The sequence below is a fragment of the Cricetulus griseus genome, chromosome 4, assembly GCF_003668045.3.
Source record: "Cricetulus griseus strain 17A/GY chromosome 4, alternate assembly CriGri-PICRH-1.0, whole genome shotgun sequence".
Taxonomy (NCBI): domain Eukaryota; kingdom Metazoa; phylum Chordata; class Mammalia; order Rodentia; family Cricetidae; genus Cricetulus; species Cricetulus griseus.
Window position 1 is genome coordinate 126,851,185 of NC_048597.1, and position 25,498 is coordinate 126,876,682.

The following is a 25,498-nucleotide window of genomic DNA, read 5'->3' on the forward strand; positions in this document are numbered from 1 at the left end:
CCCCACACTGCTATGCCATTCCTCTTTCAGTAGAAGTTAGAACCCGGCCCTGTACCCTGAGGCTTCCCCACTGGGCTCCTGAAGTTCTGTGACTACTCATGGAACAACTACAGTAAGCTTAAACCAAACCTGAGGAGAGGCAGAGACGGGAAATGGCCATGTGAGCCCTGAAGCCCCCAGAAAGCCCTCAAGAAAGATGGTACTAAGGAGCTCCTGATGGAGGAGGTAGACTGTTCCAGTCTGGGCTACTTCTTCTTGATGCTCTTTCCCAGGTCCTTCATCTGCAGTGATCCCCATGATTCCTGGGGAACTCTGGGGACTGAGACACTTCTCTTCCCCACAAGGCACACATTTTCCTTGGGTTGCCCAGAGCTGTGATTCTGGGATCCCCAGGTCCAGATGAAAACTAAGCACCTATAATTAACTGGCCTGTGCTATATCCTTGAATGAAACTATCCAGTTTCTATTGAAGTTTCCAGGCCTATATTCCTCTCTCTCTCCCCTGCTCCATCCACACTTCTCCCTGGAATTCCCAGGGAAAGGAAGTTTGTCTCCTGAAAGAGAGATGCTGTGGAGAAGGATGAGGGAGAGAAGAATGAGGTTTGTGTGCCTGTGCGTGTCACCAGCATCTGCAGCCAAAAGTAACTAAATGCCTTGATTGTCCCCAGTAAATTTATAATCTGTCTGCAAGCCTCCCAATAATGTGGCTTTGTGTGCTCAGAGTCTCCTTGTGAGTGCTTCTGGGGGTGATACTGACAGTGAGGCATCCAGGCCAACCCCAGAGGGGAATGCTCTGCCCTGGGTGCCAAGCCTAGCTTAACCCACAGGGTGGGCTTGTCCTCTGGCTCTCCCTCCCAGCCTCAGCAAGGAAGGTAGCATGTCCCTGTGGCTCTCTTTGGTTTTTGCTTCTGTCCAGTTGGGAGGGAAGTTTATGAGGTTTTCTTTTGCTGGTGTGTTATAGGAGACAAAATGAAACCAACTTCAATGGTCTTGTAACTTTAAGGGGCACTGCTTCTGATATGGGGAAGACAGGCAATGGTGCCTGGCTTGGCTCTACTAAATGGCAGCTTCAAAAGCTGACAGTGTTTTCTCTGCCACCCCTTTCTTGGGGACTCTCTTTTCTCTCTTCCACCCACCAACTACCTCCTAAAATAGCCCCTTGCTGGAACACCCCCTGAGTGTAGAGATGAAGCCTGGGTTTTTGGTGTGAGTTAGGAGACAAAGGCAGCAGCTTGGTCCACACACTCATTCTTCTACGAGAGTGGCTGGTCTGATGCCCTGTTACTTACTGGGAATTCCCTGTTTTAGCTTCTAAATTTGATGCTTTGTTCCTCTGAATGTTATTCGGTCTGTGAAGCAACTTCTGTACCATGCTATTATCACTGGATGGGGAGAGGGAGGCCTGGGCATTCAGGAGTCTCATCTCAAGGTCTCACTTCTCTCGGGCATCTTGTGTTCAGAGACAATGTTAACAATTTTAAGGGCCTCCTCTGCTGAGAATTCATGTCAAAATTCTTCCTCAATTTTGTTGTGTTTCTATGTCCATAGGCAGATTTATGTAGTCTGGATGTGTTGAATGTAACACTTTACTGTTAATTTGTATGCTGTAAGTGCCCATGAATGCCCTTTGGAGAAAGGGAAGGTATTGATTATCTAAAATCAAATATGCGCTGTGTACCCTGGTGAAGTTCTGTAGCCAGCATGTGTTGTGTGGCAGTGCCTTGGGCATTGTCAGTACTACTTGCCAGATGAAGGTGAAAGGACAACTTATGTTGGTAGGATAATGTTGTGTGGGAGGTGACTTCTATGGCAGAGAATATATACTGTCTGGTCTCTTTAATAGCTTGAGTTTGAAGAACAATGTAAGAATAACCTCTAAGTCAGTTCTAATTCTGTCCACGTGAGAGCCTAATTCTGCTGTCCTTACTCAGCCAGTTTCTCATTTAGCTCCAGTTCAGGGGAAGCCCCACTTCTGTAGAGACTGCAAACACAGAGCCTTGTAGAAGGCTGAGATTGTAGGGTTCGGAGGAGACTGGCCTTTTTAGCCACTCAGTGAAGACTTTAGCCACTAAATCACTTTCTGCTGAAGTATGTTTGCATCTTCGAATGAGCTGTAAAAACTCAATAACCACTGTTCCATGGAGCAGTTAGGTTGGCACATCTGTGGAAATTATTTATCGTTTCCTCTTGTCTGAAACACACTCTCTTCCTGTGCCACAGACCTTGTCGCTTGTTTAGGTAGATAAGTGGTACCAAGCCATCTTCCGCTTCAGACATTTTCTCTTCTCTAATGTGCTGCGGAGGAAAGAACACAAATGAGATGAGGAGCTTGTTTTGTGGTTTGGTGACTGTTCAATCACCAACCTGCTGGATGACCAGAACAAGTCACTTAGCACTCATCTGTCAAACAGAGATCAGCTGTCCATGAAAGCACTTTCATTAGTGAGTGTTTGGGGAAAAGGAAAAGAAGCCAGAAGCTCCGCCAATGCTGCTACTGAGCTCCTAGCACCAAGGATGAATACTGGCTCCTCTTGCGTCAGAGAGATCCACTCAGCTTTCGCTTGTCTTTTTTAAGTGGTAAAATAGCTTTTATTGTAAACAGAGGGATTGGTCTTGCAAAATCAGGGTTGTCAAGATAAAACCAAAATAGCTGTATATTTAAGTAGCTCCAAAGTCCTAGAGAACACTCCTCAAAGTGAGCCGTGCTTTGAAGCCTTGTGTGTCCTTCAAGCATGCCCTTTATATCTCTGCATGGGCCCTAGAAGCCTTGGCAAGGTGTGTCCCTAGAGTGTCTATAGGGTATTAGAAAAGTTATTTACACAAATGATAGGGGAAGTTAAATATTTTGCCAACAGTATTCTAAAATGCCAGTTCTTAGTTTAAGAAAGTCAAACCAGTTAAAGGATCTCTGAAGTTCCCAGGTGTTTTATAAGTTTCTAATTGACCAATTCAGAATTTCAGGGCTGTACAGGGAGGGAGTGGAGGGCAAGTCTGGAAGACTGAGTATAGATGTCTACATGACAGATCTCCCCTCTGGGACTGTGAGAGGAGTATTCACATTATTTATTTATGCAGCAATCATTTCCTTAAGAACAGACCTATTTTGTTTTGCTTCTCCTGAACAAAGTAATAAGGGAGAGTTCTTAGCTATCCAGGTCCTTTCTACCTCATTCAAGTAAATGCAAGGCAAAAGGTTCCAGTGGAGAGTGTCTGGCACATGGTGCTATTTCAGACATTGTCAGAGAGCTTGCTCTGGTGACAAGGTGAGGTCATGCACATACAGATACTCTGTGTTTTCTTTGAAATAATGTTGTTACTAAGTACTACTCATCAATATTTTTCTGTCCTAAACTTTAATGTCTATGGCTTCCCTATAGCTCTACTCATATTTAATCACTATGGTATTAACCAGGGGCTTTCAAACGTTCTTAGACACAGCAATTAAAATATCATCAGTGGTATGACAACGATTAGCTGTTCTCTTAATTTTATTGTTCACTTTGATTCTTAGCATTGTTATTTCATTTAAAAAAAATCCTAGTAGTAAATTTGAAAATTAAGAAGCAGCCACCCACTTTTGCTATACATGTAGACCAAGCCTCTCTGAGTGGCTTCTACTGACTCCTCCTCCTGTATGCCAGCCCCTTGCCTGTGTTCAACATCTGCAGACAAGGCCATCCATGTTTAATGAAAACAACTCTAAATTCCTCCTCCTTCATTTTCATGCTAATTTCCTTCACACTCCAGCAAGCTCTGTGGGAGAATAAAGGAGTTGTGATATGCTACAGACATAGCCCATGCTGCCCACAGTCCAATGGAGAAATCACCCCCTGCACAGTCAAACAGCAGTAGAAGTTCCTAGCTCTCAGGATGGCCTAAAACTGATACAGAAACTTAAAGACCTAAAGAACGCAGGGAGCTCCCTTTACATGTTTTACATAACACCTACCAAATCCAGGCAGGATGGGTGATGTTGTCCTGTGTTAGAAACAAAGACACTAATACTAAGATGGGCATGATGATTCATGCTTGCAGTTACAGGACTCAGAGGCTAAGGTAGGAGGATCACCATGATCCATGAGTTTGAAGCCAGCCTGAACTACCTAAGTTCATATTTAGCCTGAGCTACAATGTGAAACTCTATCTCAAAAGACCAAGAAAAAACAGGCCAGACAGAAGCAGAGGCAGGCAGATCTCTGTGAGTTCAAGGCCAGTTTGGTTTACACACAGCATTCCAGGCCAGTAAATTAGTGTTAAACAAAATAGCATGGTGCCAAACACAAAAAGTAATGAAATATGAATATTGTTAGTAAGAAAGAGATTCAGATCTAGGCCAGGGAAAATCTTATAAAGAATATGGATCACCTCAGGGCCTGAGAGGGGTGAGGGTGAGATGGGGGTGTGGACTTCAGGCATATACAAGCAGCCATAGAAGTTAAATATTTAGGGGCCAGAGCAAAGAGTAGTGTGCTTGGGTATGTAGTGAGGGGAAAATGGGTTTGGGAGCATCCTGAAAATGCTGGCATTCTCACAAGAGCAAATCAGAAGCCCTGGTCAAATATGGAGCCAGGGAGAAGCAGAGGAGTTCAGAGCTATGAAGCAATACTAATCCTTCATGTGCTTGAAGACAAGTAGTGCCTTTTCCTCCAGCAGCCTCCTCTCAGGGCATGCAGCCTAAGTGCTCTGTTCTTTGAGCTTCAGGTCCCCGAGGCTGCTTAATGCTGTGCTGTTTACACACATCTCAATTCGTGGTGAGTTATATACAGCATGACATGGCCTTTGGCGCTGAGAGAAGAAGTCTTTAAAAGCACACAGGGTAGATGAGGAAGAGAAACCAAAAGGAATAGAGCTGCAGCTCCTCCCCTTTCCAGACCTTTCTGGGTCTCCAGTTACAAGCAAGGTCTGTCCTGCTGGTGTAATGAGCTCTCTTGATGAGCAGGTGGATTCCTCCAGAAACTGAGTTGCTTTGCACCCTGGTTTGGAAATGTCTTGTCCTTTAAAAGAAGCACAAGCAAGACTTTATAGGACACTCTGGTTATGGATAATATTTGAAATTTGCTGATTTTCGGTTGATAACCAACTGACCTTTTATGCACCTTACAGTTCAACAGAAACCAGTGACCTCCAGTAGTCCTTACCTCTCTGCTTGACAGCAGAAGGCTGTGCTTTGTGAGCTACTCACAACTAATGGTCAGTCCTACTACCATCTTTGATATCCGTGCCTGTCTGTAACAGGCATATATGAAACAACCATGGCTGTAAGGGCTGAGGAAGCACAATCGGTCAAGATACTGAAAAAGCTGCTATGAAAATGAGCCAGCCTAAGTAATTCACACACACCACACTTCATGGTTCTTCATGGTTTTTGAGCCAAGATTTAGAAGTCATACATCAAAATGTGGGCCTGGGTGGTTTTTAGAATTTGGGGGAATGATTCACTGTTCTGTGATCCGCACATTGCTGGCTTACATAAATGATCAATATGGGACCATCTTTTTCCCCTTAGAATTATTAGAGGTGTATGGATGGAAATCAAATGTTGAAGTTGGATTCCTGAGGGAGGTAAGGTAGCAGAGCAGTTAAAATGAGTCTGGGATCTGGGGTAAGTCACCAATCAACCATGTCATATCTGGTGAAGTCAGCTAAATTCCCCTGCCTCCATTTCCTTAGAATAGATGATGGTAGATCTAACTTCTTAAGAGTTCTTCACTAAATCAGTCAAATTCCTGGTACCATATAGAGGCTCATTAAACTATAGTTGTTATTACTTATGTGAGAAACAACATGCTTGAACAACCTAGCCCAAGTTTCCATATCCAGAAGTACACCAGACATTCACTGCAAAGCATTGCTTTTCTCATCAATATTTACTGAGGGTCCTGTGTTACCTAGCTTCCCTCCATGGTTTAGTTTATTATCATCTGGGATCCGTTAACATATTAGTAAAGAGTCCTTGTTGAGTCGTTGAGAACAAAACCAAGCAATACATTTCCTATTCTTGGGAGACTCAACAAACCCAATCTAGAACTTGACTGGGGTACTTCTTGACTGTATCATCCTTCTAGAATACATCACAAGTCCCCATTCTGCCTGTAGAGTGTGTGGTTAGTGAGTAAATGAGTTATTTAAATTATCTATGGAGATGTTGAATCCTTTGAAGGGACAATCTTCAACTTAACAATTTAACTAAATTTTTAATTCAAATTAGCAAACAGTTCTAAAAATAAACCCAGTCCCAGATTTAAAAAAAATTAGAAGGCCCTTGCAGTGGAGAATTTATGCTTCTGGAAGTAGACTCTTGTCAAGGAATTCATTAGCTCAGTGTGTGAGTGAAAAGCAACAGAAACCTGCCCCCTTCCCAACCATAAGCAGCCCACGTTTACAGTCCCTCGTCCCCATGTACTTCTTGGCTGTGAATCATTTCTTTGCTCAGTACTTCCTAAGATGTACCTTTCTGTAAGAAACATGAAAAAGATGTTGCCAAGACTTCAAAGCAAGCGTAATGACGGCAGTTCTTAGGGGAAGCAGGATGTGCTTAGAGAGAAATGGCAACAAAGAATGTTCTCTGCTCTTCGGTGGATGGTACTTGTGGAAGGATGATTTGCTTATTTGTTCATTTATTTATTTGAAATTTTTTATTCTTCTCTCATACATTATATCCTGACTTCAGGCTCTGTGTTTCTCCCTTCAGTTTCTGTGAGCCTCTATGAGCCCTACTGAGTTGATTCTGTGTACCATGTGCTCATGTTCTTGTGGTATCTTCGACATTGGTTCTAACTCAAAGAATATAGTCACAATTGTGTTTCTTGATTTGTTTGCTCCTGACATTTAAGCTGAGATCCTCCCTTTCAAAGATAGTGATTCTTACAAAATGTAACATCAAACTCACCTGAGTTTACTTGGTTTTATTCTTATTTTTAGTGGGGTACTTTTCTCCCTGAGTCATTCTGGCAGGTTCCTATGGGATATAGAACCATTAAGATTGTTGCTTTCAATCTCTTCTGCCAGAAACATGGCTGAGTTACATTATTGGATCTTACCCAGCACATTAATAGCTTACACCCATGTAAAGCCCTATGCTTTGAAGTCCTTGTCCTTCAATAATATTTTTCAAGAACTCCTGATGGATTTGAGCAGAAAGCTCATTACCTATCTTAAGAAAAAAGCCAAGGCTGGGGAGATAGGTAGCTCAGTTGGTAAAGTGCTCAGGGCACATGAAGACCTGGCTTCAATCCCCAGGACTCAAATGAAAAGCTGATTGGGTAGCTTACACTTGTAGTTCTCATGATGAGGAGGTAGAGACAGGAGGATCCCGAGGACTCACTGACCAGCTGGCTAACCAGCCTCTGGCTCACTCGATGAGCTCTATTGAGAAACCAAGTAGATGGCTTTTAAGGAACTACACCAGAGGCTGATGACCTCACACACATATACATAACTTCACATGCTCATGAGCACCTTCACAAACACACACCCATCTATTCTCACATGAAGTTAAAGCAAAGGTTTTCTAACAGATACCAGGACACAGTGTAATATCCCAAAGTCATGTCAGCCAAGTAGGGTACAAGGAAGTAGGGCTTCCCTGGGTCAGTATACATTGAATGGGTTTTGGGGATGATGATTGCTATATTTCGGTTTAACTTGTTCCTTTCTGAGGATCTCTGGCATCCAAATCATATAACAATTAAAGCATTCTCTGGATAAGCAGCTGAGAGATCAAATTTGTGATTAAGGCCATGGTTCACCTAAGTGCTAAACCAGCTATGCTTTGCCATCTGATTGCCACATAGCACCGTGTAACTCTGACACAGGAAGGCATGTCTGCTGGTATTATTCATTCAGATGTCTTATGGTAGCATGGAGAAAGCACAGAATGTAGATTTGAGCAGAAGCCCTCCTGAATGAAACAACAGAAGTGACAGTTTAGTAAAGTTTGTGTCCAAATCCCAAGCATTGTACCAAAGAGTGCTGCCTTTGCTGGCTTAGATTCTTTGCATGTGGATCTGTTTGCAAGCTCAGTCCCCCAGAGAGAAAGTCTGAGCTGTCTTTGTACTAAATTAAACATTGGTTTTCTCCTTGGGAACCTGATCTTCCATAGGCCAGGCAACAATATCTTTCTGAGAGAGCCCCAGCCAACCATTTCCCGCAGGAACACACTGGCTGGGGAGCCTTTTCACTTGCTGTCTTCTCTGCTTATGTGTGTGCGGTGCAGGGGAGTTGTTTTGTCTAACTAGATCCGAGGCCCTCAGAGCAGACTCACTCTGTAATCCCTGCTATAAGGTTGTCCTATGCTGCTTAACATATAATAAATGAAAATGTCTAGACCAGCAGCCAGATTATGCAGGATTACATGCTCACGGGGGAAGGAGTTTCTTCACCCCTCTCCCCTAAATCCTGTGCTCACAACATGCAAGGGAGTGTGTCACAAACAGAAGCTGTCTCCTTCCCTGCTTCATCTCAGCTCCATCCTGCCTGTCCCCCTAGAGGGCTAGTTCATGTCACTCTAAAAATAGGCCACTATTCTACAATTTATAGACCTGTATGAGCCTGCAGAGAGAAAACAGACCAAACTCTCTTTTCATAGATGAGGAAATTAAAGCTTGTTAAAATACAAACAGATAAACAACAACATTAGCTAGGGGAAGTGCCAAGGGATTTTTCACATCTGTTCCAGGATATACAAAGTGTCATTTATCAGGATTACTTTATAAACCTATGAGAAAGGTAAGTGTAGATCATTCACATAACATTGAAATTGTGCTGCAGGATGCGCATGGGTATTGGAATCTTTCTTTAGGATAGTTTTTAAATGATCATGCAATCTCTTCAATGTCACATAGCCCTTTCAAGTGGTGTGTTCCCACTCATACAGACAATGGCTGCTATTTCCTCTTTTAAATATTATATGGCCTCTTGACTTGCTTTAACCAATTATATGTACAAAAATAACATCATGCTACACCTGAGGATGTCCTTGAGGTAGTCCACTTGGATCCCAGACCCAAAAAGCTGGGCCTGCCTGGAGGTTTAATATCCACATTCGGAGAAACCAAAACACCCTTCCTGCAAAGGGACCACTGTCCTCATGTAAGCAACTCCTCCCCCATCTCAGTATAATCTGCTAGAAAACCACTCTACACAGCAGCCCTGCAGAGCCCTGAGGAATTCTGCCTGGTTGTACTGAGTCATTAAGTTTGGGGTGGCTTATAAGGTCACATAGGTTGACTGATCAGTGCTAGAAACCAATAAAGGGCAATAGTTGCTGGCTTTAGCCATGTTTCTGAAGATTCATTGCTTTAAGATAATACTGTCTCTCTCTCTCTCCCTCCCTCTCCAAAAGTTATGGGGTTATACTAGACAATACTTGAGGAAACTGAGGTGTAATACACTGTGTTCAAGCTCTTGGCACAGACTAACAGACACTAATTTCCTTGCTTTGTACTTACTTTCTCTTTTAGCCCCCTTCCTTTAACAACTCACTTTCCTTTCATGTGCACCCAAATTCTCCCAGGCTTCCCCAGCTGACTGTTCCTTGGAACATGATTTTTTTCCCCCTACTTCTAGATGATGGGTTCTTATTCCTCCTAACTACCAGATTTCCAGCATTCTTGTTCCACTCCAGGGGTCACATCTGCCTTCAGTAGTCTACTCTTAAAATAGAAAAGGGTTAACCTCATAAAGATGTCACTCCCCTTGTACTGTTATGTTGCCCTTGGGAGACTCAGACAGCATAGCAAGTATATATGGCCAGCGTAATTGCATTCGATCCTTGAGGTCACAGAAGACTTTGTGAGCTGGGACGAAATACAGGGAAGAAACAGATTCCATCTTTAAAAACATTCTTTCAAATTCTCACTCGCTTTTCTGTAGAAAATGACCCTACCCTGCATGTCTCGTTTTGGTTCTTATCTTACCTTCACAATACATGAATAAACAAATGAAAGAATAGTTGGGATATCATATTAGACTTCCATGCTGTGATTATTATGAAATATCAGGAATCTAGCCTAGGAAGCAGGCCTGAGGTCCTGGGATACCAGCTAACAGTGCAACTTAAGTCCTTCATTACATTGGTATTAACTTTCTTCCTCTTCTTTTTCGATTATTGTTATTTTTTCTTATAATTGTCATTTTAAAACAAGAACCTGTTGAATGGCTTGGGTTACCACTGAGGCCTGTTTTGGTATGATACAATTTTGAATATTTCCCATATATGTGGCTTTTATTTCTTAGACTTTAGTATCTCCTTAAATAAATCTATTAAACAATCAACAAAGCATTAATAAATATGGATATGATTTGCTTTTTTTAAAATATATTGGAAAAGAAAATCCAAAGTAACCTTAGCCACAAGTTACAGCCATGTTGGAAGGGGCAGAGGGCAACAGTATTCATTTATCAGTACCTGCAGGCAGGGGTAGACAGACTAAAAACCACGGTTGTGGGAATAGGGCTTTGTTTAATTTGCTTGTAGCTGGAGCCCTGATTCCTCCATTCCACACCTACCAACTACACTTGCAGCATTTCTGTGGAGTAAGAAATGTTCCCAAATTGAGTACCATCACTAAATGATAGCAGGCAACAAAGAATATAAAACAAAAAGTAATTCCTTCTCAGGAGTTGACGAGTGTTCAACTGCTCACATCAGTCCCCCATCTGTTTGTCTCTCCCGCATAGACACATAACAATTGAAAAGTGCAGATTGATGGATGGGATTTTATCCTTGTCACCACTTCATCTTTAAAATATGTTTCCTCTTTAAAGGGGAACTATAAAGGAGAGTCACAGAGAAATTGGTTGGGGGATGGGATTTAGCTGACTGCTATTTTTTTTTCCTTATCACTAAAACCCTAAGCAGGGCATAATCACCCATTTCCCTAGGGCAGCCCTAAGCCCTGAGAATTCGGCTCCGTTTGGGGATTTAATTTCTTTGGAAAGAAGAAATAAGCAGGATCGGCTCCAATGCACCAACAAAGGAAACATTTCCCCAAAATATTAAATGGAGAAGACCTCATCACACCCAGAAGCAGCTAGAGCACAGTCTCTTCCGCATCTCTCTGACTTTCAGAATCTTGGGGGTCTTTGAATCATGTCTGATCCTCCGGGACAGCTGGGTGCATTTCTTGACAAAGCAATGTGTAACTGGAATGAATGGAGAAGCATCCTTTGATTGTGGTTGTCATACTGCTCATTGAAGGGCTTCATTGTCTGTCAGGTTGCAGTCACAGGGATATCAACTTTTTTCCCAGTTGCTTCTAAATAGCCTGGAATTTCTTTTATTATGATTTGTAGGTGAAAATATCTTGGTATTATGCTGTGCAGGTGACTTTTCTTTCTTGAATCCTGAAGTAATGGATATTAAGTTGCCTTTCTTCTCCAATAGTTTCTGTTCTACATTTGCTGAGAAAATGTACCCCTAGTCTATCTGTCTGTCTATCTGTCTGTCTGTCTGTGTGTGTGTCTCTCTCTCTCATGTGCGTGCATGCACTCCCGCATGCGCATGCACACACACACAGAAACACTGTGTGGTTAGAATGACTTTTTAATATATGGACACAAGTTGGCTATGTGAGTGATTTTCAGAGAAAACTAGAAACAAAGAAATGAGTCCAAGAGTATTTAAAAGAAATTGATGCAAAAGCCAAATGCATACTGGTTTATAGAAACTAGGAAAAGATAATGTTATACTAAATAGAGTGAAAGAAATTCTCTTGGCTGGTTCCTCCAACCAGGCCTCCACCATCATGGTTCTCTTGGGCCAGTCACCCATGTCCCCATCTGCAACCCAGTTGAATCTGGCTCCTTAGTACTCTGCCTGGCTGAGTTATTGTTGTCATAGAAAAGTCAGCTCCAGTGTCACTTTCTAGGTAGACCTCAATGGTTGTCTGAAAAGATCAGACATATGGCTGATCTCTCCTCAACTCCAGCATCCTTTATCCTCTTACAGAGTTTAATTCTCCTTACAACTTTTACCAAGGAATTTATTTTATTACTATCTGAATTCCTAGTTTCTTTGTGTGTCTCTTCTCTTTCCCCAGTGGAGCTATAAACTCCATGAGACCAGAGGTCATGACAGTCTTGTTTACAATAAGCATCCCAGGCCCTTAATTCCTGGAGCTATACAGTAACCTCTATAGTTATCATATGTGGCTATCAGAGATGGAAGAATAAGAAGAGGAGGAGGAGAGATTATCCAAGGTCACACATACTTAGTAATGAATTAATGAATTTAACATAACTGTACCTAGGACACACACACACACACACACACACACACACACACACACACAGAGAGAGAGAGAGAGAGAGAGAGAGAAGAGAGAGAGAGAGAGAGAGAGAGAGAGAGAATAAGAACAATGATGCAGTTAAAAGCAGGATGCCACTGAAAAATTCAGAGGGTAGATAATATCTTAAATGTTTTGCCATGTTCAAATTCTAATCTTGTCTCTTATGAGAGGATAGCTTTGGTGTAGGTAAAAGGGTAAATCCACAGATGTTGGATACTTACCATGTGTTGGGCCCTCAGACCAATCATCTCATTGGACAGAGCTTACATTTTAATGGGAAGACAGGAAGTCATCTATTGAAGGAACATGGCAAACCTAATGTTGCAACATACAGCACCTTATTCCTTAGTTGAATGAAGTAGCTGTCTGAAGACAGATTTGGGTTAATTAAAGGAAAGCAAATCTGAAAAACATTCTAAAAAGTGAGAGCCACAAGAAAAACGTAAGTCCTCACAGTTGAAGGACTCCTTTGGCACAGAAGCTCAGCTCTGGTGGTGTGTTCTCCATCAGTCTTCCTGTCCCAGCCTATGTGCTACTTTCACCTGTGTGAATGGATGCTGGTCTTGATGTTTTGGTGCTTTAAAACTATTGCAGGCCTTTAATTGGAAGTCACTGATGGTCAAGAACTGAAGAGAAAATGCTGATGGTTTCTTTAATGGAGAATACCATTCTGCTTTAGACTTCGAAATCTTGGGTGGGGTGTTGCTCACTATTAGAGTCACTGACCAATGCTAAGGAGATGGGGTTTGATCTTCAGCATTGAAAAAGAAAAGGAAGGAAGGGTAGGAGTGAGGAATAGATGGAGGAAGGGAGGGAAGGAAGGAGGGAGGGAGGGAGGAGGGAAGGGAGGAAGGCAAGAAGGAAGGAATGAAGGAAAGAAGGAGTAAAAAGAAGGGAAGAAAAAGCAATAGAATTGGAAAAGCAATGGTTGGGAAATTAGTACCAGGACCACAGGGGGACAGTGTCATAGCCAGTTGTCAGGAAGTGTGCAGAAGTGATGGAGAAAGTCCTTCTGTATATATATTTCTCTTATTGGTTGATGAATAAAACACTGTTTGGCCAATAGAGGCAGGAAGATAAGGTGGGACTAGGAGAATTCTGGGAAAGGTAGGCAGGGAGAGACGGCGAGGCGACACCATGTAGAGACTGGAATATAGTATGCACCCAACATTCTCTGTTAAGATAAGGCCATGTAAAAACACATGGATTAATAGTTATGGATAAATAATTAAGACAGAGCTAGTCAATAAGAAGCCCTATCCATGGGCCAACAGTTTAGTAATTAATATAGCATCTCTGTGTGCCCATTTGGGACTGAAGCAGTGGCTTTTTTTCCAGCATTGGCTGGAAAGAAAACTCCAGCAACACAGAAGCACTGGATGTGATCATAATAGTACCTAATGTGCATACCATCCACCTTTTCCTCACAGAGACCCCATGCTATCAGTAAACTGTCAACATAGCTATCTGTACATTACAAATCAGAAACATACTTGGAGAAGCTAAGAAAAAATACTGTTGTTTAAATATCATCTGTGCTGCATATTGACTGCAGGTCCACACATCATTTCCACATATTCTCTGTGGAATTGATTTTAAGTGGGAAGGGCTTAGACCTGTTTGCTCTAAGTGCCTGCCAACCTGTTGTGCCATGCAGGGCACACTGGCAGCAACCTTGAGCAGTTCAGTTGCAAATCCTTAACTGCATTCACAGCTATATTGGGATATTGAAGGTCTCTGGCTCTCACAAGCTCACCCACACAGAACTTGAAGCCAATGACTCTTCTAGAAAGAATGACAATCATGAATGGAATGAGGATGTTGGACTCTCAGCCACACCAAATCAAGAATAAAGGATGCTAAAAGCGAGGGTCTTCTTCTTCTTCTTCTTCTTCTTCTTCTTCTTCTTCTTCTTCTTCTTCTTCTTCTTCTTCTCCTCCTTCTCCTCCTCCTCCTCCTCCTCCTCCTCCCCTCCTCCCTCCTCCTCCCCTCTTCCTCCTCCCCCTCCTCCTCCTCCTCCTCCCCCTCTTCCTCCTCCTCCTTCTTTCAATCACTAATTTGTAAGAAAACGAGGCAAGGTGAGAATATGGTTTAATTTTTGAAATAATTCCAAAGAGTCCATTGGCAGGTTGTGGATAAGGGGTACACAGTCATTTTGAAGCAGAAATCAAGGGAAATTCTTCACGGGAACCGAAACTGGTCTTTTCCATTTTCTTCTGTGATGTGGCTCTTTTTTTGAATAAAGATCTTAGATGGGACTTACAAGAAAGAATAATAGTTCTTGCTCAGGGGTGACTTTTGTAAGCATTTTAGATCCAAGTGGAAAATACATTCCTCTAAGTTGATGTTTTTTTTTAATTTTTTTATTTGTTTGCCAAAAGAAAATGGGAGTGGTGCTCATATAATCAATGAGATTTTTGATGGAGGTAGAGGGATGTTTTATTTATCTCTGATTCAGGTTCCACTGTAGTGTCAGACTTCTAGCAAACATATATCAGTAAATGTTGAACTATACTGGCAAATATACAAACACAAACTTTTTTGTGTGTGCAACTCCATGCATGTATGAGTGTGCATATGTGTTGAGGCTGGAGGACCCCTTAGTTGTGGTTCCTCAGCTATCATTCACCTTCTTTTTTTATTTGTTTTTTTTTTTTGTGGATTTGCAGTTTTGAAACAGGGTCTTTCACTATCCTGGGACTCATCAAGTATGCTAGGCTACCTAGCCAGGGAGCCGTAGATCCTCCTGTTTCTACCTCTGCAGTAATGGAATTCCAAATACTTATCATCTACCCTAGCTTTTTATACATGGATTCTGGGGACTAACCTCAGGCCTTTGTGTCTGATTAAACCATCTCACCAGCATGAGTTTGTTTGTTTAGTTTGGGGTTTTTTGTTTGCTTGAGTTTTCAAGTTCCCCTGTATTGAATGCAGGGTTCTATACTGTGGCTTAGAAGCATGTTCAAAGTGAATATGTTCTATGGTTTTTGTCAGATTCCCAAAGTGCTCCAAGGGCCAAAGAACTGGAAGTCAAGGCTTGGGGTAGGAGAAAGAAGAACTGGAGGAATCCTGGAGTAGGGTTATCACTCCCTCCACAGGGCAGCAAGCTCCAGGAGAGCTGTGGAGTTGGTTCTCTGTCTGTGTTCTGCTCGTTCCAGTTTCAGGAATCTGTGCAAAAATCAAAAGCAAAGAAAGCCTAATTCTGGGCCTTCTTTGTTGTGTTATCTATCTGGGCACCTTTTCTATGCTTTCTAAAAACCTGCAGTTCCTGGGTCCTCTCTTGTTTTCATTGTTTTCTGCAGTTAGAGCCCTAGGCAGGCCTTTCTTAGGCTTGCTTTCTAAGTGACTTCTCACATTTGTAGGCTTCCTGCCCTCTCATCTTCACCCCTGCATTTAAATGGTGTCTTTCCCTGTCTTCCTGGGGACCTTCTTAGTGAACATGCTAAGGCTGGCTTGCAGCTTTTCCCGCACCTCGGCACACGGACTGTTCTTATTAGCTGTACACCCCAGGCTGCTGGAGTTCCTATCTTGGCAGTGGACCATCAAACACCCTATTTTTTAAGAGTCTCTAACTTAGTTGTAAACACGTGCTGTGACTGGGCTCTCTGTCTCTTTGCTCGTATTTACCAAGTGGGTTAGCTGTTGAAAAGTTGTTATGATGAAAAAATTAAAAAATAAAAGTTCAGTCTCCAGGATTGTTATTTTCCATTTGTCTAACTCAAAACCGTATGACTTCACAAAGAGGAAAGAAAGAAAGAAAGAAAGAAAGAAAGAAAGAAAGAAAGAAAGAAAGAAAGAAGAAAAAAGCAATTGGCATTTAGTTTCTTCATTTGATGGTCTAGTCATATTGGTAATTTGAGGGGGAAGAATGGACCCGCTGGATCATTTTACTCTGACAAATGCCAATCAAACATGCATGTGGAGGGGGTAGTATTTGCTGCACATGTTTAAATGATTGGAACTGCTCAAAGAAGTCAATCTAGTTTGTTGTGTAAACTGTTTATGCTCTTAAAATCATGTGTATTTATAATAAAAACATTCTATAGATGTATTTAAGTTTTTAAGACTTTTCATGTCCCATTAGGAGGACTTAATCTCTACCCCAAATTTTCTGCATTTGCTTACACATCCATTCATGGACTGTTATCTCTGAGGACCTCACACAATATCAGGATTTTTGTGAAGAAAAGATATCTATTTCTTTGATCCCTTTAAGGAATGTAGGGTAACAAAACACATCTTAATCTTTTGAGGAGACTGTAACCCATGGCTTAGAGTAGGAGATTCAGGAACTTAAATGTTAAGAGATCAGACTCTGACTTTTTCCTCTTGTGATTTAAGTAAGATTCTGGGAGCAATGCTGGGTGAATTCCTCCTCATCACAGGAGGAACACTGGTTTTCCTCAGGGTTAGCATTTCACCAAAGGTGGAGCATCAGAGGAGGACATCTACCCTCAGAGAGGTTGTCACACCTGTAAGAGGAGTGTGTGTGTGTTTGGGGAAGGGGGTGGTTACGAATAGGCCTTGCCCTATGGGCTGCCACTCACTTAATAGGTAGGTTGGCCTGGAAGCTCTCAAGCTGGGTGACAAGTGAATCTCTTCATCTTGGATCACTTTGGGAGGCTTCTGGCTTCAGTGTTGATTTTGCCCCTCCAGTAAAATAATGTTTTCCTCCTTCCATCACAGGCAGAGGAGTACAAACACAGGCCAGCACATGGTTCCCACATACTTTCTTTCCCAGATGGCTGTGCTTTGAACATGTTTGCTTTACAGTCTTTGTCATGTAATGTGTGGTCTTATTGTCATGCTTCCTGGTCTAGCTTTTAAATCTCTCTCCTTATCAAATGCTTTCACTACCCATGCTGGATAGTTGGTTTTCCATTATAAGAAACCCAGAAATGTGGGACTGAAGAGAAGACTGAGAGGGTGAAATACTTATCATATAATCATGATAACCGAAATTTGGAATTTCTAGAACCCAGGTAAAGTCAGATGCAGTGTTTCACATCTGTAACCCCAGTGTCCCCATGGCAAGATAGGAGGGAGAGACAGGAAGAGTCCTTGCAAGTTTCTGGGCCAGCTCACACCATACTTACAGGACCATGTACAATCTCTCTCTCTTTCTCTCCCTCTCTCTCTCTCTCTCTCTCTCTCTCTCTCTCTCTCTCTCTCTCTCTCCTTTCCTCTCCCTATCCCTCCATCTTCACCTGTCTCTCTTCTAATTAAAGTATTAATGAATTGAAGACCGTCACAGAAGGTAGGTAAGAAAAGGGGAGAAACACAACTAAGCCCCAAATGTGAATGGCCCATTCTGCCCTAAGTTACATCTGCTCCTGGGGGAGATGGGGTGTTCTATATGTGTCTTTCCTAGAAACAACAGCATGCTTCTTCCTGGAGCCGTCATGAGTTTGACATCACAAGAGTGCTAGAACCCCACTAGAAGTATACTCTTGGGGGTGTTGAACAAAGTTAGTGTGGGACTGACATAGCGTGTACAAATGTTCTTTCTCTCGGCCTTCTAGTGTGCCACCCCACTGTTGACTGGAATCATGAGCTATACAATGGAACGTTAAATGGCAGGAGGCATAAGCCAGTCAATAAAGCAAGGAGCTCATGCCACTTCATTCTATTTCCTCCTTTGTTAAGGTGCAAGTATTTTATTTATTTGTTTGTTTATGTTTTGGTTTTTCGAGACAGGGTTTCTCTGTGTAACAGTCCTGGCCATTCTGGAACTCGCCTTATAGACCAGGCTGGCCGCAAACTCACAGAGATCTGCCTGACTCTGCCTCTCGAGTGTTGGGATCAAAGGTGTGTGCCACCCACCACCTGGCTTATTTTAAAAAATATTTTATTAATTCTTTGCAAATTTAATACAATAATTATGATCATGTTTTCCCCAATAAACTCCTCCTGAATGTAGTTAAGCTAGTCAGCATTCTAGCTTGAAGTGGAAAGGTGCTCATGAGCCCCACTCTAATTGAGGAGCTATGGACAGATGATAGCTTCTAGAGGGTGGAGAGGCTGTTTTCTTTTAGGGTGTAGCTTTTAGTAGGTTGACCATTCTCCAGTGGGTGGCCCCATATTCCCAGGAGTACATGAAGAGCACAAATTAGAATCAGTAGGCAATTAAACAAAAATAAAAAGAGGACATAGAGTAGTTTATAGATATAACCTAACCCATAAAACACCTATGTATCCATGCAGTCTTAATCTATCTCTCATCTCATTGCCAGTCGTGAGAATGTAGCTGCAACTTCTTCAGGAACAGGTAGCATTTCCCACTAAGCAATGCTCCTTGCATGGTGGCTGCTTCTTGTTGCCGTTGTTGGTTTTTGTTGTTCTTCTTTTATCGTCATCATCACCATTATTATTCCTCCTCCTTCCGCTCCTTTTTCAGTATCCATTTTGTTATTTTACCAAATTTCAACATCTCAAGTGATTCCTTCTGATAGCTAGACTTCTGTGTACAGAATCTGTCTTGCTCACAGGCTTTATGGCAATTATATCAACACAAACATTATCTAGTTATTTGGGGGGGTTATGGTATTTCCTTCACTATAGAACTTGAGTTCTAAACACTTAAAGGAGAGTCAGAATTAATTGTGACCAGGGAGATTTTTTTCCTGAAAGGGTGGCAGGGCACAATTCCACACATGTGTGTTGTCACATCTTTGCAAAGAAATAGATTCTTCTGTGGTAGGTTGTAAAAATATGTCTGATGTTTTAAAAGCTTTTAGGGGGAAGAACTTAAAAAGTTGAGCTCTTAAAATTCTCTGACAGCAAGATTTGTTGTTGTTATTCAAAAGTCAGATTCCAGTTGACATATCAACAGGATTTGTTAACTGTGTTAGTTATCTATTGCCACATAGCACACATTTATTGTCCTGCACAATTTCTGCAGCTCAGGAACTGGGGAACTGCTTTGTTGGGTTGGGCTAGCCCAGGCTAGATCATGGGATTTCAGCCCAGCCATTGGCTAGGATTCTAGTCACCTCAAAGCTTGACTGAGGATGGAAAATCTGATTCCAAGTTCTCACGCACAGTTGTTGGCAGGAGAGCTGCTTCTCAGGGAATGCTGGCCTCCCTTCCAGCATTGACCTCTGTGTAGGCTGCTGAGTCCTAAAGTCCCAGTGTCAGGCTGCTCTCCTCAGAGTTGTTGATTCAAGAGGGACAACCCCAAAGGGAAGCTGTTGTGCTTATCCAACTCCTTCAGAAGTGGCAGACATCTTCTGCATATACATTGGTCACATAGACTAAAACCTGTATATTTCACAAGAACATGAATCCTAGAAAACAGGACACTTGGGGGCCATCTTGGAAGTTATTTAACCATTGATGAACAAACACTGGCGAAAAATCTAGGTTATATTATATTATATTATATTATACTATTGAAGACAGGTTTGTCCCTGACTTGCATAGTTTGACCATTTCTTCCTTTTGTAGATGAGTCTCGTCACCTCTGTACTAAGCACTTTCTAAATACTTAGGTTAGATCACAGCATAAAACAAATACTTTCCCCACAGTGAGTCTTACATGATTTTATATTCTGCTTTTCATGTAACAAGCCCCACAGGTGGGTGGGCCTATGCCACTAAAATAAGTAAGTGGACCTTAAACCATTGTTTTAGATTTGACTTGTCCTTGACCCTCTTAAACAGGAAACAGTGGTTGCCACTTTATCTACTAGAATAGGATAGATTTCTTCTTCCTGTTTTTTGTTTTTTAAGAACATAGTTGTAGTAATATAATCTCTCTGGTAACTGCTTTCTTCTGTTCGTTAATTCTCTCAAATGATAGACTCCCTATCTCTGATGGCCAAAGTGTGGAAGTAAAGAATTTCAAAGAATTAAGAAACATGAAGCACATTACTCAAGAATTGCAGTGTAGGGTTTGGACCATCTGGTGTTTGAGACATAATTGACTTGCTAACTTTTGACTCTGCTGCCCAGTATGTGTTGTTGACTCCACTGAGCCTCTGTACTGCTGTTTCTAAACTGCTAGCAACACCAACACCTGTCTTGGAGTAGTGCCTAGTCACTTATCTCAGGATCTGGTGTGTACATGCAGTTGAATTCTATGTACTTTTGCATTGTTCTGACTCATTACTAAGGCTCATCACTAATGTTGCTGTCACACCTTACCTCCTAGTGTAACCCAAGTGCCCTGGATGATAACAGGCATATATAAGTTCACTCCCAAAGCAGCCTCTCCCAATTCTATCATCAGCCAGAGCTATTATTGCTTTTTGTATTCATGATAAATTGGAAGAACAACTTCATCTGGGATTCATGAACCCATGGTTTCTGATGGATCATCACCAGCTTAGCACTGAGATACATATGAGTGCTTTGAGATCTACCTGCTGGCATCTCACTGAAGGAGTTTGTGCTGTGTATGTTGCTTCAGGCTCCAGGGCGGGCTGGGAGTAGGTGTGAAGGACTCTGGAGAAGAAAGACACACATACACAGTCAGGGGTGTCTCTCTCCTTTTGTCAGTTTTCACACTTGATCTGGAAAGTCCATCATTTCCCACAGGGCAGCACTTTGCCTTCCTGAGGTAGAGTAGCTCTCATGTCTGTACTGAGTCACTTTCTTCTCTGGAATGACACCACTACCACCTGAGAAACCAGCAGTGAGAATGGGAGGACTTTGGGAACCACCAACCTCAGAAACCCAGCAGGCCTGATTCTTGGATAAGGAGTGAGGTATGACTTGAAGACACCTGATGTCTGGAAGCTCTGTGTACCTCATACACACCCTCATTTCACCAACCTCCAAAGGGCAGGAATGTATATACCGGAAACACCTTGGGTATGTAAGGATGTGAACAAATGTAGTGAATTTCCAGGCAGCAGTGGGCTCTGGACTGGTTTAAAAATGATAGCATTTCTAAAAATACAAGAAGGGACGGGGGGTGGGGGGTGGGGAGATGTTTTAGAGTTGGACTAACCTGACACTAGTTGTCTACAGGACCTGGAAGGGGCAGTTATTTCTTGACCTATCCAAGCCTAGGTGTATATATGATGGAAAATTGCCTGCCTGAGATATCATGTAAAACATGCAACAATATATTTCAAAACAACATCCTAGGAAACTGCCCTTTTATGCTCTATCAATTTTCTAAATTAATCAGCTCAGAATACAGAATCGCTTTAATTAGGAAAATATCTTTAGTTCCATGGTTTATTTCATTAGAATTTATTGATGAGGCCACTGGTAAGGAATGTGCTTAATAATCTGAGTCCCACTTGAGAAATTGGGGGTCAGGAATTCTGGAATGGGATCCTGATAACAGATGCCTTCTCATTTGAATTTGGAGACACAGCTTGTGGGGAGACTCTCAGACTTGGGAGGTTTGGCAGTCACTTTGGCTTAATCATTAGGTGTCTGTGGGATCTTTTAGCTTTGAAAGCTCTGCATTGTCAATGTCATAAAGCCGAAGTGCTCCTAGGGGATTTCCCCATGCTTTCTGAGACACCAAAGTGAGATTAGACAAGGTGCAAGCCCCATTCTGTGGAAACCGTGTCAGTCAGCTTTGTGTGTGACCTAAATGGAACAATTTACCACTTTCCCATGCATCGCTTTAGAATGCATGCAGGGACAGGGCACCTGGGGATATTCGTGGAATGCAGGCCTGAAGCTGAAAGACAAGTAAAACCAGAGGGCTTGGGCAGAGAAGAATACCAAGGTACTGAGCACTTAACTCCCAAGAGTTACTGGCTGTCCACCAGTTGTGGAGGACTTGGCCCTGACAAAAGTCTCACTGCCTTCCATAAGTTTGGGGCCATTGTCTCAGTTCCATCTGTAAGATGTGGCTTGAAGTCTTTGTTTGGTTACTATCTTGACTTTTGAGGATCCCATCTCAGGTTCCTGCTCCACTTACCATGTTCCTCATCTCCATCTCCATTCTAGTGGCTGTGTCCATCATCTCCATCTCCATTCTAGTAGCTGTGTCCATCATCTTCATCTCCATTCTAGTAGCTGTGTCCATCATCTCCATTCTAGTGGATGTGTCCATCATCTCCATTCTAGTGGCTGTGTCCATCATCTTCATCTCCATTCTAGTGTCTGTGTCTATCAATCATCTCCATCTCCATCTCCATTCTAGTGCCTTCCTAGAGTATCACTACCAGTTGCCTTCTTACATGGAATTGTGGTCATCACATCTGTGCTGAGAACCCACACAGCTCCTAGTGTTTCACTTAGAATAAACATGACTCTTTACCAAGTTAGGAAGGCCTGTGAGTATTAGGCTCTGTCTCCTTTGGAGGGGGGGATGGGGTGCTGGGATTTGAACCCAGTACCCACAATGCTAAGCACACATACTAAGCAAACACTCTCTCACTGAGCCTCATCCCTAGGCATTTTGTTATACATTTTAATTTGAGACAGGGTCTCACTAAGTAGCTCAGCCTTCCATGAACTTGCTTTGTATCCTAAACAGGCCTTAAATTGTGATCCTCCTGCCTCCTACTCCATGGGTGATGGGACTTCAGGGCTACACCTCTGAACCTAGCTCTGCTTCCCTCACACCCCCATTTTCTCACTGTCTACTGGCTGCTAACCTCATGTGGGTCTTATAACTTTCAAGTGAGTCAGGACCTTTCTTTGCATAGATCCCTCTACTGTGTTTTTTTTTTTCTCCCACACAGTACACACCACACATACCACCTGGCTGGCTGCCACATACTGTCAGATGTCAGCTTAAATGAAAGGCCAGCCACTAGACATCCCCTCTATAGGGTTTCCCTCTTTCTTTTTCTTTTCTTTTTTTAAGCATAGCACTTACTGCAACTTTCACTGTCTGTGTCTATTTACCACTACCACCCCATTTTAGTGGTGTTTCTTTCATCATATAAACTCCACCTTGTGGTCTTCACCTTGTGTCTGTGGTACACCCAGAGTTTTGAACATGTTGGTTGCTTCTGAATGACTGTACAAATACCCTGGTTTGCTCTACTCCAGAAGGACCAACAGGAATATACATTTCTGCTTTCTGAGATAAATTCATCTTTTTATACTATTCAACAGAATATTCACAGTGCCTCACTTGTCCAAACTATAATTCAAGAAACATTTGATTCTTTCTTTTCTGAAGAGTTGAAGGATCACATGTGGCTTGAGTGGCAGCAGGACTTCAGGAATGTGTCCCTGTGATAGGAAACCTGCACAGTGAACCTTCCTGTTTCTTTTGGCTACTTTAATGGTTGAAATCCATCCACTGCTCCAGTTGGCCACAGATAAGAAATGAAATGTGAAGTTGGGTTGTATGGATCTGAGAAGAGTTTCCCACAGCCTGCCCTCCTGCCTGGGTACAGAGGACTAGTTGTATAGCCCTGCTCAGACAGGTCTCAGAACTAAATGTCCATGAGGACAGGCCAGATTGCTGTCTTCTCTACTGAGCCTTATTGTGGACAGGGAGCAGGAGACTGAACCAAGCTGACCAATGAGAGTGGATGAATGAAGGCCTCAGGAGGACAAACTAAGTGCCTCAGAATTTCTGAGGCCAACAAGACCAAAACATCAAAGAGTGTATGAGAGGGTCTATGATTTCAGTGGAAACTGGATCCCAGGACATAAGGACTAAATATATTTAAAGTTTGAAGGAAATAACATTAGGATAAATGCAACAAACACATGAGAAATCCAATCCCAATAGATAGGTAGAGTGAAAATATGTGTGAAATTAATTAAGTAAAATAAGAATGTGTTTTATAGGGAAGCATATCAGATTGCTTAGGGATTTCTTGAAGATACCATTTCCAGCCTTTGAAGTTAACAAAAACAAATGTCCTCGCACACACCATTCCCTTCTCCCTTTTTTTTTCTTATCCTTTGAATAAATTCTACTGTGTCCACACACCTTACCATGGGTATCACAGCAGGTCAGAACTGACCAAATTCTCTGGGAATGAAGTCTGTCTGGCTCAGAACCTCTTCATCAGTACACTCCTCAGAACTGAGGGAAGCAGCCCAGACAGATGAGCTTTAATTAGGGACCTCAATCTATAGATCTCAGAAGCCTCCCTAGTGCCTACTGTAACATCAAACTTTACAGTCAACACCTTGTTGCTTTGATTGATTTACTAATTGTGGCCAAGAATGCACTTCCTCACTGGCTGCCATGACACCCACTAGCTTTGTTAGTGCTCTAGCTGGTAGTGAAGCCCACAGGGGACCCAGATGGAACAAGGTCTTCCCTGCCAATCTCATGGCAACTGCATCTATAGGCCCAATGAAGACAAAGCTGTTTCTGCATCAAATATTTTTTCTGGTCTGAGTGTAAAACTAGACTTCTATGCAGAAAATGGAATGGTGTTTACACAGAGCAGGAACTCTGGAGACCTCTTGGAAAGTGTGGGAAGAGTTGGAATAATCTACCCCTGGCCCTAATTCCCTGTGTCAGGGTATCCTAGCAGTATACCCTGAAGTGAAGAGAAGGAGGTGACAATGCCACTGTGTAAAATGTCCATTGTACCTCTCAGATACAGAGCTGGTCACCAACTGGCAGGAAGGATGTTGTTATTGTCTGGGAGTGGGTGAGGCCTGCTGAAAAAAATCTGTGGTATGAGGAAATGTAAAACAAGTTTGTCTTGTTCTTATTAGGAGAGGGGATATTGAGCCGATTTACAAACTGCCAAACCACTACTCAGAGTTGGAAGTATTGTCCAAAAGATCATAGTGGCACAACCTAGAAGGCTGCAGATTTATAAACAGCAGCTTCAGTGCTCACCTGGGGCACAGGCTAAGAGGCCACCTTTGACTCTTGCCTCTTTTTCCATCTTTAAATGTCATCATCTGGAGTTAGATTTAAGCAAGCTCTCAGCAGAACTAGCCTTGGGAGGCCTTAGAAGATTGCCCTTGCTTTAGCCATTTTACCTGAGATGACTCCCTTTTCTTTCTTTGTTTATTTAATAATTAAATAAGTGATGATATAATATGATGGTAGTGCTGGAGACTGAAGCCAGGGCCTCATGTATACTATGCAAGGCTTCTACCTCTGAGATACATTCTCAGCCCTCCCGTTCTTTGGTCATCACCCTGTCTTCTCCCAAGGATTCAACAAAATTTAAAGATGGAACTATCTGGGCTATGGGGATGACTCAATTAATAAAAAGCCTACTGTGCATGCCTGAAGATCTGAGTTCAACCCCCTCATCGGTGCAAAAAGCAAAGGATGGCAGTGGGCACCTAATCCCACCTCC

General features: G+C 42.4%; 1 protein-coding gene across 1 annotated transcript in view; it reads left to right on the forward strand.

Annotated features, from left to right (window-relative positions):
* Positions 1-25,498, forward strand: part of Maml2 (mastermind like transcriptional coactivator 2) — a 320,597-nt gene that overhangs the window by 1,518 nt on the left and 293,581 nt on the right.